Below are 14,526 nucleotides of genomic sequence, written 5' to 3'. Positions count from 1 at the left end.
TTTAAAACTTCCCACCGGGCTACACCGAACCACCTGTTGGAGGGAAACTTTACCGGGAAGCAGCAAATTTATAGCCCCGATCTCGAACTCGACTAATGGTACAACTTTTCTCCCGTGCGGTCGACCCGCAGCGATTGCAACGAAAACTTACAGAACCGGGCCAGAGTCGCCCGATTTCCCGACCCATTACGCACCACGTTCGTAAATGCCGGGATCGGGGGTCGGTTTGGCGTCGTGAAAATCATCTACCGAAGTTAGCAGGCAACAGCTTGGGTCGTCCGCCCGCCGTCTGCCCCAACCGACGTGGGTGGGACGTGTGCTTCACGTGAACGATATCCCTAACCGAACATGAAAGCAAAGGCAACGGAGCATTCGTCCCCCGGTGGCATTGGCATTGCGGAGCTCGCTTTTCTAGTTTTTCGTTTTAGGTTAAAAGCATTTCCTTTTTCTACGATTCTTCTTCATCTAATCTAAATCATCTCTTCGTGCCCTCGGAGATGCTCACTCCATGGACCTGCAGCCTCCAGTTTACCGTCGACCGCGGGTACTGCTAGGGTCGATATAACACGTCCACAGCGTTAACGTCCCGGGCCATCAACACTACGGGCACGATGGGCAACACGGTCGTATCACAGGCGCTACGATCAGCCTGTGGATTCTTTATCGGCCAGATGCCAGTGTGCGTAGGTCCAAAAGCCGGCCCCCAATTCCTGGAGCGGCGGGATCAGCAATTCGGTACCCACCGTAGCGTGGAGTGAGTTTTACGACGCCTGAAGGGTGATGAAAAATCGAATCTCCCAAAGCTCCCGAGTCTGGAGTCTAGGGGGAGCCCCCACTTGGGAGGTAATGCGAGGCCGTAGACATGGAGGTGGGAATAGACGAAAACTCATTTCGATTCGTTCCGTAAGCTTCACTTCAATTCCGTGCCGCTTCCGCCATTTGAATCAAGAAGTGGAACATATTCCAGTGTACACTCTCTCACACACACACAAGCACCAGCTCGGTCTCTTCAGGCAGTCTGATTGTAAGTACACAGTGACGGTCAGAGATGTAAGACCATCATAGATTGTATCAATTGTTAGACAAACTGTGAGCACCTTGCTGAAGGTTTCTCTAGGTGTTTCGGCATTATATATTCTGATTCGAAAATTATGCATAATGTCTCCAAGTATTGCAAACAATTGAAGTTAAAAGATTGCTTTAATATTGATGCTGCAATATTTAACTACACTTTTAACAGTTAAATATTGACTTTCTTTGGAGATGAGACAAGAGTACATAGCTTAAATAACAACATGAGGTCTTCTTCGAATGGCTTTAACCACATGATACTGTAATAGTTTCTTGAACATCACCTTTTCGAGCTTTGTATCCGCCTGGACGCTCAGTTGAAGGTCACACAAATATTCCATCAAACCATTGAATAATATAAAGGAACCACTAGAAGAATCAAAGAAACATGAGAATTTTCCTTTTCAAACTGCATCTTAACCAATATTCCTTTGTCAATTACACCGTAGCGTCTTATTTCAGTAGAGCGTTAAAGCATTTCTTTCTAAATCCATTGAAATGTTTAAAGCCAACACACATTTATACTTTCATGCTGGAATTAACTCGATAGAACTAAGTTCTTTTGCCAACGAGTTCATTCAGCTGTCTCTATTTATAAAGCAAATGGATTCAAAAGGAATACGATATTGCTGAAGATCGCCAACTACCCGCCAATTACATTTACGCCAATTCAGATTAGTTTAAATTTGTAGACCAAACTGAATTTACATTACAATGAAATGTTTTACTTTATTCGACAGCTCGATATGATGAAAACAATGTTTTGAAAAGAGGATAACAAGGTCCAAAGATGACCTTAGCTCGTGGTACTCAACGGAGTTTTTTTAAGAGTATCTTATTCCAATTCTTATTAAAAAACAAATGTTAAGACTACAGTCTGTTCCCGAGATACGCGGTTCTCGAAATACGCGGATTCGGAGTTACGCGGTTTTCTTAATTTACAGATCAAATGTACAATTCAATCAAATCAGTACAATTTGCTTCAAGAAGTGTCCAATGCTGTATAAATTGTATTTTTGCTAATAATGTTAATCCACTTAGAAGTGAAAATGAGGCAAAATTCTGCAAAAATCGTATCAAATAAATGATAAAGTGTATAAAACTACTAAATTGAATAAAACATACCGAATAGTCAATTATTATTTTGGCCGAAAACCACGAAATTCGACTTGCGCGGATATTCGAGTTACGCGGATTCCTCGGGAACGCACAAACCGCGTAACTCGGGAACAGACTGTATATTTGAAAATCTTTAGCCGTCGAATCTGGCAACCCACGTAGCAATATAACGATTAATATAGTAAACTGTCTCACACAGTCCAAATATGAAGAACACCTAAACACAACGCAGCAACAAATCAATAACAAGCAGAAAACAATTCCCATCCACGCGTGGTATGGATTTCGATGTTTACTTCCTTTCTGCCGTTGCCATTAGCTGGCTGGTGTTGCGATCATTACCTTTTCCGTTTGTTTTGAAGTTGCTTTAGTTGTTGTTTCTGTTCGTTCTTCCTTATCGAAAAGCGCCCGGTCAGCAGCCGAATCCAATACCGATATTGCAAAGCTCTGTTGCATGGGAGGCCCACCTTGGGTCCGTAAAAGTTGTTGGCCCATTAAAACTGGATTACGACGGATTTTGAGAGGGATCCGGCCGGAACGAAAATAAATATAAAAAAAAGAAACAGCTTCCAAACGAACCGTCCCTGCTGCATCACACTGCTAGCCCTTTTTAGTCTTTGCCCACCGCCACTGTGCTTTTGCACGTGCCGGGGCAATGGGCGAACGTTGCCGAACCCTAGCCAAGCCAGCCAACCGTCCCCAAAACGAGCGGCAAAATCAACTGATCTAGCTGAGCATTAGCGAAGGACACGACATATCGGGAAAGGGAATCTATCGCCTACCAAAGACGGCCAGCGTCGCAACCGGAACGGAACCGGAAAGGAACGGGAGAAATGGAACGGGAGAATCGAGAAAGTACCCAAGTAAATGGAGAAGTCAATCAGAAAATTGCCACTCACCTTTTGCAGTTGCCCGCTGCGTGTTCCTGCGAGCCGAGTGTGGGATGCAGGCCAACGTCGAATGGGTCTCTACGTGCGAGTGGTGGGGGGAAAAAGTTGCACCCAGGAAATCACACGGCTCTTTGCATCCTTTGAGCGTTGGCGAAGAGCACGGCCACCGTCTTAAAAATGGTGAGGCGAACGAGAGATGCGCTGACCGACAAAAGTCGGTTCCGGTCCAATGTCGGCGATGGTAATGTTAAAGGTACCGGCCACGATGATGAATTGATTCGTTGGTTGTTTGCCTTTTATCGCTCTTTTTCCTATTTCCACTCACTCGAAATCCACTCGGACTGCGGGGTCTTAGGTGAAAGGATTCTCCGCACGGGTCGCCACACCGGTCAGCGCGTCTAATGAATGCAAGCCCAGGGGTTCGGGATGTGCGGCGAAACGGGAAGGACAACGAACAGGAAAAAAAACAAACAAACAAGAGCATTGAAGGTAGAGAGGCAAAGGAGAAAACCAAACACTCGCTTTTTTCTGCGAATGGCAATGCACCACGGTGTAAACGAGTGCAGAAAACGAGAGCAAGGTCAGTTACAACCCAGGCGCCCAGGCGAAGAACGGAGTTTGATCTTTCGCCAGGTCGCCCCCGTCCACTATCAAGGAAATGCATCTTTCTTCGTTCCCTCTGCTCTGAAGCCTTTTCTGAGTGCGAGTTAGAGACGTCGAAGAAAATCGACGCAAGCCACGAGGCGGAAAAAATGAACTGAAAAATTGCTTTCGCCTCGAAAACGATCTGTAATGGACGGCGCAGGTGAAGAAACGAGCAGGGAGAAATCAGACGCTAAGGTATCTCTATAAACTGCATAATCGCACTCCCACACACACACACACACACGCACAGAAAACACATTCACGCAAATATATACACGCACGTACACGGCACACAAACATACACGCACAAACACACGAAAGCTGCCATTTCCTTCGCCAGCGTCACTTCTGCAAAAACCCACGCGGGCAGCACACACTTGCCCGCTTAGCTGGCGGCACTTTCTTTGCACTATTTATACTTGGGCTGCTGGTTCTTTCTCCACTTCTCTCGGCTGGCCTTGGCAAAGAGGGTGAGAGAAAGAGAGAGAGGGGAGAGGGAAGAGACCGACTGGCGTTGGCGGAGCGGGACGCTGCCAACGGCAAACAGTTCACCTTATGTATATTTTAAAACACGCTCAACACTCTCTCCCCCGCTATCAACACGGCGCTGCGTTCGTCTCTGCAACAGTTCTGCGTCCCTACCCGGTTTTATCCGGCTCACCTGGAGCAGCAGGAAAGCAAAAAAAAAAAGAAAATAATAGGGGACCTGGTGGCTCGGGAACCCCACCAGCAGCTTGTGGGAAATCGCACCGCGCCTTGTCTCTTTAGCCCTAGCAGCAGCAACAAGCATATCCCCAGCTCAGCCCGCGGTACCTTATTTGCACCGCATGCTGCATTTTTCTTTTATGCAACCGCCCCCTTCAACCACCCTCATCGCTCTTATTTTTCCTTTTTCAGAATTGTGGTGCTGGCTGAATGCTGTGGGAGCTTTTTTTTGTTGTTCGCCTGACTCCTATCGTCATCTTGCTGTTGCTGTTGTTTGTTGCTGAAGCACTGCCTACGTCGTGACGGGTAGACGGCGCAAGGAATTGAATCTGCACGACCATCAACATCATCATCACGTCGTCGGCATCATAATTTATCATCTCTCTTACTCTTTATTATCCTTCAAACCCTCTCTTTCTCTCTCTCGCACACACTTTCCATCTCAACAAAATGCACGCGCATCTGTTCGCTTGCAGGTTTGTACAGCACCCAGCATCCTCTATTATAGTTTTCATGGGGGAGAAAACAGTGCACAGGGACTCGGTAACGCGGAGGCGCACGATGGTTCCATTCAATTTTAACCAAAACGCGCCAAAACGATTATTCACACAGAGAGCACACACACACATTACGAACGGCAAAGCAATACATTGTCGGGGATTTACGAGCGCACCACCGGATACGTCCCAGTAGCTGTGCACTTTTTCGTTTGCATCGCGCTAACTTTCGGGGTAAATTAACATTCCAGCACGCCAGCTAGCGCACAAACGGCCTCAGAACAAATGGCAACATGGTCGCATTAGAAGCTAGTATGTGTGTGCGTGTGTGCGCCTGCTTTATGCTACACTTGTTCCCCGGGATGCACAACAGTTCTGAGTCCTTTGCAGCAGTCCTTGCTATATCGCTCACAAAAAAAAACACACACACACACGTCTATAGTTGGTTTGTGGCAGAGCTGGAGCTAAAAGGAGACGCTTAGTAAGAAGGCCCCTCAGTAAACCACACTGCATCCAGGGCTTCACGAGGGCATTCGTCCTCCGCAGCACGTGTGCACGAATGAAGACTTCTGAAGACTGAATTCCTTGAAGAGCTGCACTGCAATGGTGTACATAGAAGTGTATTTCTCGGGTTGCATTTCTTAGTTTTCCTCTCTCTTTTTTTTTGCTAAATCCTTAACCAACCAATTCCAATCTGGGCCCTTCGTTTTGCGCCAACACTCACAAACACACACACACACACACACGAAGCGCACGCAACCAAACTTCATTACCGAAGCCACATGGCTTCCCGCGGTCCTGGAGGGATTTGATTCCTTCACCATTTCACTGCCCGCAATAGCACCTAAACCCACTCAAACCCGCGCGTCCCAGCATCCGGCAGTCGGGCGGGAAGCTGAGAATCTAACCACCGGGCAGCACCTACCAAAAACCGATCCGCAGGCAAACGCGTCCGGGCAACCCCGGTTAGGACGTTGCAGTAATTGACGTGGGGTGGCCGGTTGGTAGCGGTCGGTAACGGGCTCGACGAGTGCCGCGTCCCCAGGCTCGCGAAACCAGCGGGCTACATGTGACCAGATGTGCGTCTGGCGGTGCTGGCTTCTGCTGGTGCGTTCGCCACTTGCACAAAGCGGATGGGGGAGGGGAGCAGCTGTTGGTATCGCGCGGAGCACAGAGCAGGGACAAACTTTGTGACGAACCGGAGCAGCGATTGGGTCAGCGCGGAATGAACCGATTCAACAAACTGTTGCCCTGGGCAAGTGTGTGGCTGCTTCCATCGCACGGCACGGCACGACACGACACGGCTCGTTCGGTTCGCTCGTACGAGCCAGGCGGCGCTTCGCAACGTGCACGTTCGCGGACATGCGCAACTGGTAGGTCGCAGCTGGTGCACGGTCGCGCACGTTCGGGTTTTCTGGTCACCGAGTCCGAGGGTTTCGGTGCTGGAGCGTAACTGTCGACAGTGTTGCCGTCCGTGCCGTGTGGCGTTCGCTCGTAGCCGCGCGGGATAGCTGTGATACGGTTCTGCAGTACACGGCGGGTCGCGCTACGCTGTGCCGAGCGTTCCGCAGCGACCCGGAGACCGGAATCCGGATCCCGGAGCCGTTTTGCATGTTTTGCTGTTTCATGGGGTGCCCCGGTTCATGGGGTGGATTAAGCGAAGCGTTCCAATAGGGAGGGAGAGGTTGAGCAGGATTGGTGCACGGTGCTGAAGGAAGCTGAAGCTGTCGGTTCCGACGAATTTCACACCACGCTCAAGAAGGGGACCGCAACATCGGAGGGCCGGGGAAAAAAGGGATGGAAAGCAGGAAAATCCGGAACTTCCTCCATGCTGTCGCTCCGAAAATCATCTGCTTGATAAAATTCTTCTTCTTCTTCCTTCCGATAGCGCGCTCCGTCGCGCCGTTCTTTGTTTGCCCAATGCTTGCGCACACCGTTTGGGGGCCAAATACTCGCCCCCCCCCCCCTTCCCCCTCCCACCACCTTCCCCTGCCCGCCTGCTGATAACGGGAATTTGTGGGCGCTTGCACGTATGTGTGCATGTGTTTGTGTGTGACCTTCGTGCCTGACGGGGGAACGAGCGGCGAAAAGTTGACTTGGCTTGGGAATGTTAAATGAAACACACACACACCCACACAAAACAACAACAACAAAAAACTAATACACAAACACACATGCAAAAAAGGGAGATTTGAAACATCGATTAAAAGATTGCGCCACGCTGGGAAAAGGGGTGCGGTGAGGGCTGTATAGGGAGGTTAGCACATCATTTGGAATTCAAAACAAAAGCACCTAGGAAAGGCAAACAAACAACCCAATCCAATGGCAAGCGAACGGTGGCAAACAATCGATCCCGGCCGGGCGCAACCGAGGAAAACCCCCGCGTAGTGGCAGGGGGAAAGGGAACCACGCGGCCCTTTAGCACACTCCCGCGGGAGGAGTTTATCACTCATCCCGGGGTCCCGGGCGCGCGCAATCAGGAAATCGGTGGAGCGTTTTGGTTTTGGAAACAGTTTGTTTAACAGTCGCAAATGATAATCTCGAACGATACTTTAAACTGTTAACTGCTCTACTGCTCGTTCTTGATTGATTCTAGGTCACCAAAGGTCGACTTTTAAGCAGCATAAAAAACCCCATCTAACCGCCTTATGTAACTATTTACAATTTCCAAGAGAAAGAGAAAAAGTCCTCGAAAAGGAAAGCCAGACTCGGCGAATGGCGAATATTTGATCAGATTATGAAACTAGTCTCGGAGTGTGCGATAGGTCCTAAGCAAACAGTGACTCGGCAAGGGGCACCTTTGGGCACGTGGGAGCATTCGTAGCTGCAATAACAGTCATGGCAAAGCTTTGGTTTCCGTTCAAACGATTTCTCGGCGGACAAAAGTGCCGCGCAGGACGTTGCTCGCTTCTGCTCGTGGGTGAACGTTTCGTAAAAGCTGCAAATATACTTTTTCCCGAATGGCAAGCAAGGGAAATGAATTCGTTCAATGATTTCGATGGATGGGCTGTGTGGGTGTGTGTGCGAAAAAATGGGGGAAATCATAAATAATTTTAATATCGGCATTCCAACACGCTAATAGTCAATATCCGATTCGAATCGATCGTCTGCCTTTATCGTAAAGGCCGACGACGCTACTGGGTGTGATATTTTGTTACGCGTTATGACAATCGAATCGATAGCCGTTATCGTGCACTTCCAATAAATGCTATTTCAATTTAAGTGATACGAATCCGGCCGCCAACACACGTGCCCAACACTACTTACGATGATAAAGGGCCAGCGAGGAAAACTGATAAGATCGATCTGGTTAAAGTTGCATGATGCGGCTGACGGATTACAGCAACGGCTGTAGGGAAGCACTTTGCTGTGTGCTACCGATTTAGCTGTGACCTTGAAACTTGAGGACTATCAATAGAACTGGAAATCGGATAGGCAATCTGCCAGGCTTGCATTTTCGTTTAGTAAGCTCGCTTTAATTTACGCTCAAAACGAATTCGTATTTGTCTTTTTTTATTTATTTATTAGATATTTAGCTTTCAATAGAAACTGAGTACGAAGTGCGTCATGATTAAAAAAGAACGACAGATATTAGACAGAAACTAATACAAATATTAGTATTAGACAGAAACTAATACAAATAATAGAAACTATCATCACATATAAAACTTTTATTTTTTTATTTTTATTATTATTATGCCTTTGATTGTAATGTTGTTCTACTTTTCCTGTAATTGCGAACCCATAGATACCAGGCGCCTCCATCGCTATTAACAGATGGCAGAAAATAACAATAAATCGTGTATTTGATAAAAGCACTTTCTATAACACATGTTGATTATTGTTTTAATTTATCATTATTTTCAGCTAATGAAGAGCAAATAAAAAGACGGCAAAGATTAAAGACTCAATAACGCGGATACATAATGAACATTTTGGGAAATTTCATGTTTTTTATTCAAATTAGTTAAATGAATCGCTAATTGATGGGCAAAACTATAAATTACAGCGAGTGATACTCAATCTATTCTACATGCTCGCAAACAAGCGATTTAGCATACCTCAGCTATTTGTGTTTATCTTATGTAATTTAAAAAAAAAACAAACAAGAGTATTCAATCTATTTTTCATCAGGTGTCAGAGCTGGACAGCATGCTGGCCACTTGATCACTGTAATATGTTTGTAAAAATGTTGTTGTAAGTATGGATTGGATTACTTAAGGCAGGATTTTTGGCACTTTTTAACTTAATCTAAACCTATTTGTGCGCTAAACTGTTTTTAGATCTAGATAATGTTGAGCCAATTTTTAACCTTTAATGCATTTAGGTCCACTTCAATGACAAATTTCTTAAGAGAAAAATCTTCCCAAATAATAAGTGCATCATGGCAAATGTAGTGTAAGAGCTCTGGCTCTACTTAAAACTTGTGTTTAACATTTGTGGCAACACTACTGATGCGATAAACGTAATCATCAAGTTTGAGCTACACCCAGAAAGAGAACAGTTTTGAATTCTTCCTTGGTAGAAAAATAATTTACGAAAAATAAGTACAATCTAAACTCCATCAAGAGTCGTTTACGTTGATATTCATGCTATTGCATGTCTTAACTTGTTGCAGAAAAAACCATATCTTTTAACACCAGAAATGGTAATCATACACGATTTTGATTAATTTTTGTGAACTAATACAGAGCTTTTGTATTGAATCTTCGCTTATCTGTCATTGAAACTTTGTTTGGATTTTTGTTTCAGAGGTGTTTATTTTTACTTTTGTTCATTACCCTGTCGACTCAGTTTTTTTTTATTCAGAAGAAACGGTGCCGATTCAAGGACCTGTTTAAAAGATATTAAATAAACATTTACGGTGGTAATCTACCTCTAAAATTAATAGAACCCTGTTTTTATTCTTATTTCGCATTGTTTTTAGGAATATTCCAGTATAATACTTGCACTTGTATAACAAGATCTCACGAACAATAAAAAAATGCGACCAATGTAGCTAAGGTTTAAAAGAAATAGTAGATGTGCTGTGTATGTTAAACGAGCCCTTTAAGTAACGTATGAGTTGTTTAGAAACTGCACTTGGCATTTTTCATGATGATGCAGGATTAAATTATTACTAGATCATTTTACAATTGAAGAAGGATGATCTAGGAGAAAATAACAAAATTTTAATCTAACAAAAAATATCCCCTAAGTAAATTTTTATGGTCTCAGAGGTCAGTGGAAATAAGCAATTGTTTCCCAACTTTTCAATTCGCGGGGCGCATTGCATTGCAAATAACGTCGTGAAGGGTCATTTTGTCGTTACTAACGCATAACCTAATAACGCTTAAATCAGGTTTCGATTTACTACTAACTAATAATAATACTAACTTATTTTTTGTATGTAAGCTATCTGTTATTGAAGATTGATTTTTGCCGTTAACAAGTCAAAGTTAAAAGTTTAATTTAAATAGTCTCAATAACAAACTATTTATTTTGATCAATTTTTTACATAGTCGACGACGGACACATCAAAGGTCCTGCACTAGAGCATATTGGTACTTGATACAAATAACAGTGCTTTGTACGATGTTATTAAAAGCATAAGAACAAAAAATGTATCAATAACAATTGGTTATTGTTTAAATTAATATCAAGTTCATTGTTATACTCATCATTCATAGATAAAAAAGTCAACATTAGGTGTACAGGATCAATTACAGGGTTCCTACGATTTATTGGTCGGTTCTCGTAATTTTTTGGTTGCTTCCCATATTGTTTGTTGTGTTCCCACGATTTATTGGTTGGTTCCCAGAATTTTTAGGTTTAATTGTATTGATATACAATCAGACGATACCAATAAATGATGGGAACGAACCAAAAAACTTTGGGATACGATGAATAAATCGATGAGTAAAAAATTATGGGGACCGATCAATAAATCGGGGGAAACCCTGTATGATCGATGTATAGGTAAATTTCAGCGGTTACTTGAAGATGCATGCAGTTAAGCTGATATAATTACTACAACCTACCTTTACCTAACAACAATTGAGAAAACATTTAATATAATATAATTTTTATTTAAATTTAAATACATATTTAAATACATATAATTTTTATTTAAATTTAGATTTTACTGCAAAACAATGTTTGCGACGAACAGTTAACCCGAACCGTCTTCACCATTAATATCCGTTAATATCATCCAAAACGTTTTCAGTGGGTTGGTTTGTTTTGTGACGGTTGTTTCGCTATTTGCATGGTTTTTGGAATTACCAACAATAATCTATAAAAGCAAACCAACCACACAGAAACACCAATCATTCGTCAGTCGTCAGGTTCGGTTTGCTTTTCACTCGTTTGATTCGTTAAAACGAACGTCCAATGCTCGAATGGATCATTTCGTTCCCGCTTCACGTACATACGTGCGAGAGCAATTGGCAAACAACAATTACCATCCGCTTAGCCTGGCAATACAAAAGCACTGTAACTCTTCCCCTCTGTACAGCCGCGGACTTTTATACACCTTTCAAAATAAACGAACTCCCTCGGTACGCGTGTACGGTCATTATTTTTTTCCGCGCTCTACTTCACATTTTGCACCCGTGCACCCCCAGCATTCTTCGCATCCAGTACATTTGCTCTCGAACGACCGCGTCCCAACGAGTCGACGAGATATTGCTCGAAAAAACAGTCAAGGGGGCATTGGTGGTTATGGTTCCGCGTTGCAAACCAACTACTGCTCCGATCCCACTCACCTCGTCTTTACAAAAGCAAGTGGAAAATGCGTGACTAGCGTGTGAGCGCGTGCGAAACAATGTTTGGTGAAATAAAACATACATTACGTTCTGTCCAACCCGCCCGCTCGCCCGCTTTTATTCAACCCACCCACCGGTCGGTTGTACGGAATTTTGTTTTCCCAGTGCAAAGTTCACCTGTTGATAAGTGAGCGGGGGGGGGGGGGAAGGCAGGCTCCAAAAATATTCCTTCCGCTCATTACTCGCACTCGCGTTCTCGCATGCTCACTTCCCGTTGCGGTGTAATGGCGGTTTGACGTTTTACTCGATTGGTATGCATCTTTCGATTGTCCTCATTCCCTCTTTCTCTCTACCCTCCCCCTTCCCTACGCTTCAACCCCTTTTCCAGCTGGAGCTCAGGTCGGTCGGTCGGTTCGTTTGTTCAATCGATCAGTCCTCACCTCACCGGATCCCCGCCTCATGGTCGCAACGACCAGCAACGACAGCTAATCGGCGCCAATGCTAAGCGAACGTAACCGAAGGCCGGGTTCGCACCAAAGGTGCTGGCCCGTTTTATATATATGATTGCTCATCAATTTGCCTTCCGTTTGGCCAACAAATCCTAACCATGAGGCTAATGAGTCATGAATTAGATAGGCTTTCATGCCGGCTGCCAGCTGCCTGAACAATTTCCACCCCTGGCAACGCACGGGACGGAAACGCCTGGGCGGCAAAGCGCGAGAAACGCACGGGACACGGTGAGAAAAATTGGCACCACATTTATCGGCGTTGTTTGTACGCTTAGTGTGTTGCTGTAGCATTTTGCTTTGGCCTTTCTGGCGGTTGGTCTGTCTTTCCGGTTTTTGTGCGCCCTGTTTTGCTTTTATTTTTAACGCTCGCTCGGCGGAAGGCTCCACCGAGTTGGGCTGGGTGAGTGAAGGGAGGGAGGAAGGAAAGATTTTGATATTCGTAAGGCGCCTGGCATTTCTGTTTCTGGCAGGAGTGGAGGATTTGATTTTCCCCGAATTCCTGCACCAACATCGGGCGGCGGGTGGGCTAGTCAACGCCACTCAGGATGAATAATTTAACCAGCTTCCTCTGGCCACGCTAATTAGCCAGCGAGCTCGTGACGACTTGTTTTAGCAGCATGGTAGGCAACGCTGCAACGTGAAGTTGAAGGTTTCGATTGCGTTGAATAAATCATGTATTTTTCATGTTTACAGGACCTGTTTTTGTGATTGATAAATTTTCGGTTTAATCTTTTTAATAATTCCTATGTTTTATCGGCAATCATTCAGTTGGGAATCGATATTAATGCATTAACGCTACATTTTTTTCTTTTGCTCTCTTAACACACAGGCTTGTTGAAGTCAATAGCAATTGTTTAGTAAAAAAACAGTTATTGAATTCCATTTAATTATCAAATTTGTTATCGTTTATATGACTGTTTGTTACTTTTAGGATATATTATTAATGCTAATACTAATTTTTAGAGTTTCCACGATTTATTGGTTGGTTCCTATATTTGTTTGGTGCGTTTTCCAAAATTTCTTGGCTCAATTGTATTGATATCCAATCGAAAAATATCAATAAATTGTGAGGAACAAATAAAAATCTATAAGATACGATGAATAAATCGTGAGACGAGCCCAAAACAATATCGGATCCATCCAATAAATCGTGGGAAACCCAGTATGAGCACAAGCTACAAGGTACAAGGCGTCTCCATGGCGAAGCACTAAATTGATTATTTTTCTCATTAGTTTTTATCATTGTAGAACAAACTACGGCCCGCGTGCGGCCCTCAAGAGCCTTTAAAGCTGCCCGCCATAACTTATTAAAGGTTAGTTTTTGATTCATTCATCAAACATATTTTTTTACTTTTGAAAGACGAAAATCAAGATTCAAATAAAGAGAGCTGTAGAATATGATATATTCAGTTCATATTTCCTAGTTAAAACGAGATTTTAAATTTCGCCTATTGTGCAGGCAGTGTCAAAATAACCCTCAGCAACGTTAATTTTGAAGCAGTGCGGCCCGCAAACTGAAAAGTTTTGAGACACCTGTTGTAGAACAGAAAAGCCGGAACTAATAAATATTGACCGGTCTCGTTATACAGTCGTCAACTCGCACGACTCAACAACATGCCCGTGTCGGTGATGTCTGCTAATAAGTCAATAAGAGCCAAGTCCACTAGTGGTACAGGCAGGCTTTGAGCGACAACGGTTGATGTGGCAAAGAATAAAGAGAAGAGATTATTTTAATTTTTTACTAATGGTTTTTTTTTTCTATAGATCAGTAGTTGTTATTAATATCGATACGGTGTGTAAAAACATTTTTAAAAAATCAAGCAGTTAAGTAAAGTTTTCATTCGATTAACTAATATTTACAAAACCACAAGCAAATGCATTTTAGTCCTCAAATGACTCAACACTCTATTATTAAAGCGTTCGTAACTATTGATGTAAAGTGTGAAGAAACGGTACATCAAAGAACTGCACTATTATCGATCGTTGCATAATACACATTTTCTCCCATCAAGCTAGAGTGGATCATTTACATACAGGGATAACGTGACCTCGTCTTTTCAACGGTCAAGAAAAAAAACTCACCTATATAGCCATATGTCTTGTATCTTGAACTGAGCAGTGATGCAGTGAAACCTTTTTAAAAGACCATTCAAAAGAACGGGTTATTTATGGATCACTTCATGATTATTTTATGTTCTACAGCCTCGAGCAAAATATGCTTTAGTTGTAAAGTTTTTTTTTCTTTTTTCACATTTGTAATATGTTCATCACCATTAAATCACAAGAAAGTGTTGTGACCGCTTACTAATGAAAATGTCTATTCTTCTTCTGTAGTATTCTCATT

The 14,526-nt window shown here is 43.7% G+C and overlaps 1 protein-coding gene across 2 annotated transcripts in view; it reads right to left on the bottom strand.

Annotated features, from left to right (window-relative positions):
* Positions 1–6,208, bottom strand: part of LOC1274964 (potassium voltage-gated channel subfamily H member 8) — a 57,396-nt gene extending 51,188 nt beyond the window's left edge. For both annotated transcript variants that reach the window (XM_061652543.1, XM_061652545.1), the window contains exons 1-2: positions 5,853–6,208; positions 3,090–3,478 (exon numbers count right to left, since the gene is read on the bottom strand). The gene's annotated coding sequence lies outside the window, so the exon portion shown is untranslated. The remainder of the gene's footprint in view (positions 1–3,089; positions 3,479–5,852) is intronic.
* Positions 6,209–14,526: the final 8,318 nt, after the last annotated feature.

Source organism: Anopheles gambiae, chromosome 2 (genome assembly GCF_943734735.2).
Source record: "Anopheles gambiae chromosome 2, idAnoGambNW_F1_1, whole genome shotgun sequence".
Lineage (NCBI taxonomy): Eukaryota > Metazoa > Arthropoda > Insecta > Diptera > Culicidae > Anopheles > Anopheles gambiae.
The sequence above is the reverse complement of the archived record's forward strand: the minus strand, read 5'-3'. Positions and strand labels throughout refer to the sequence as shown.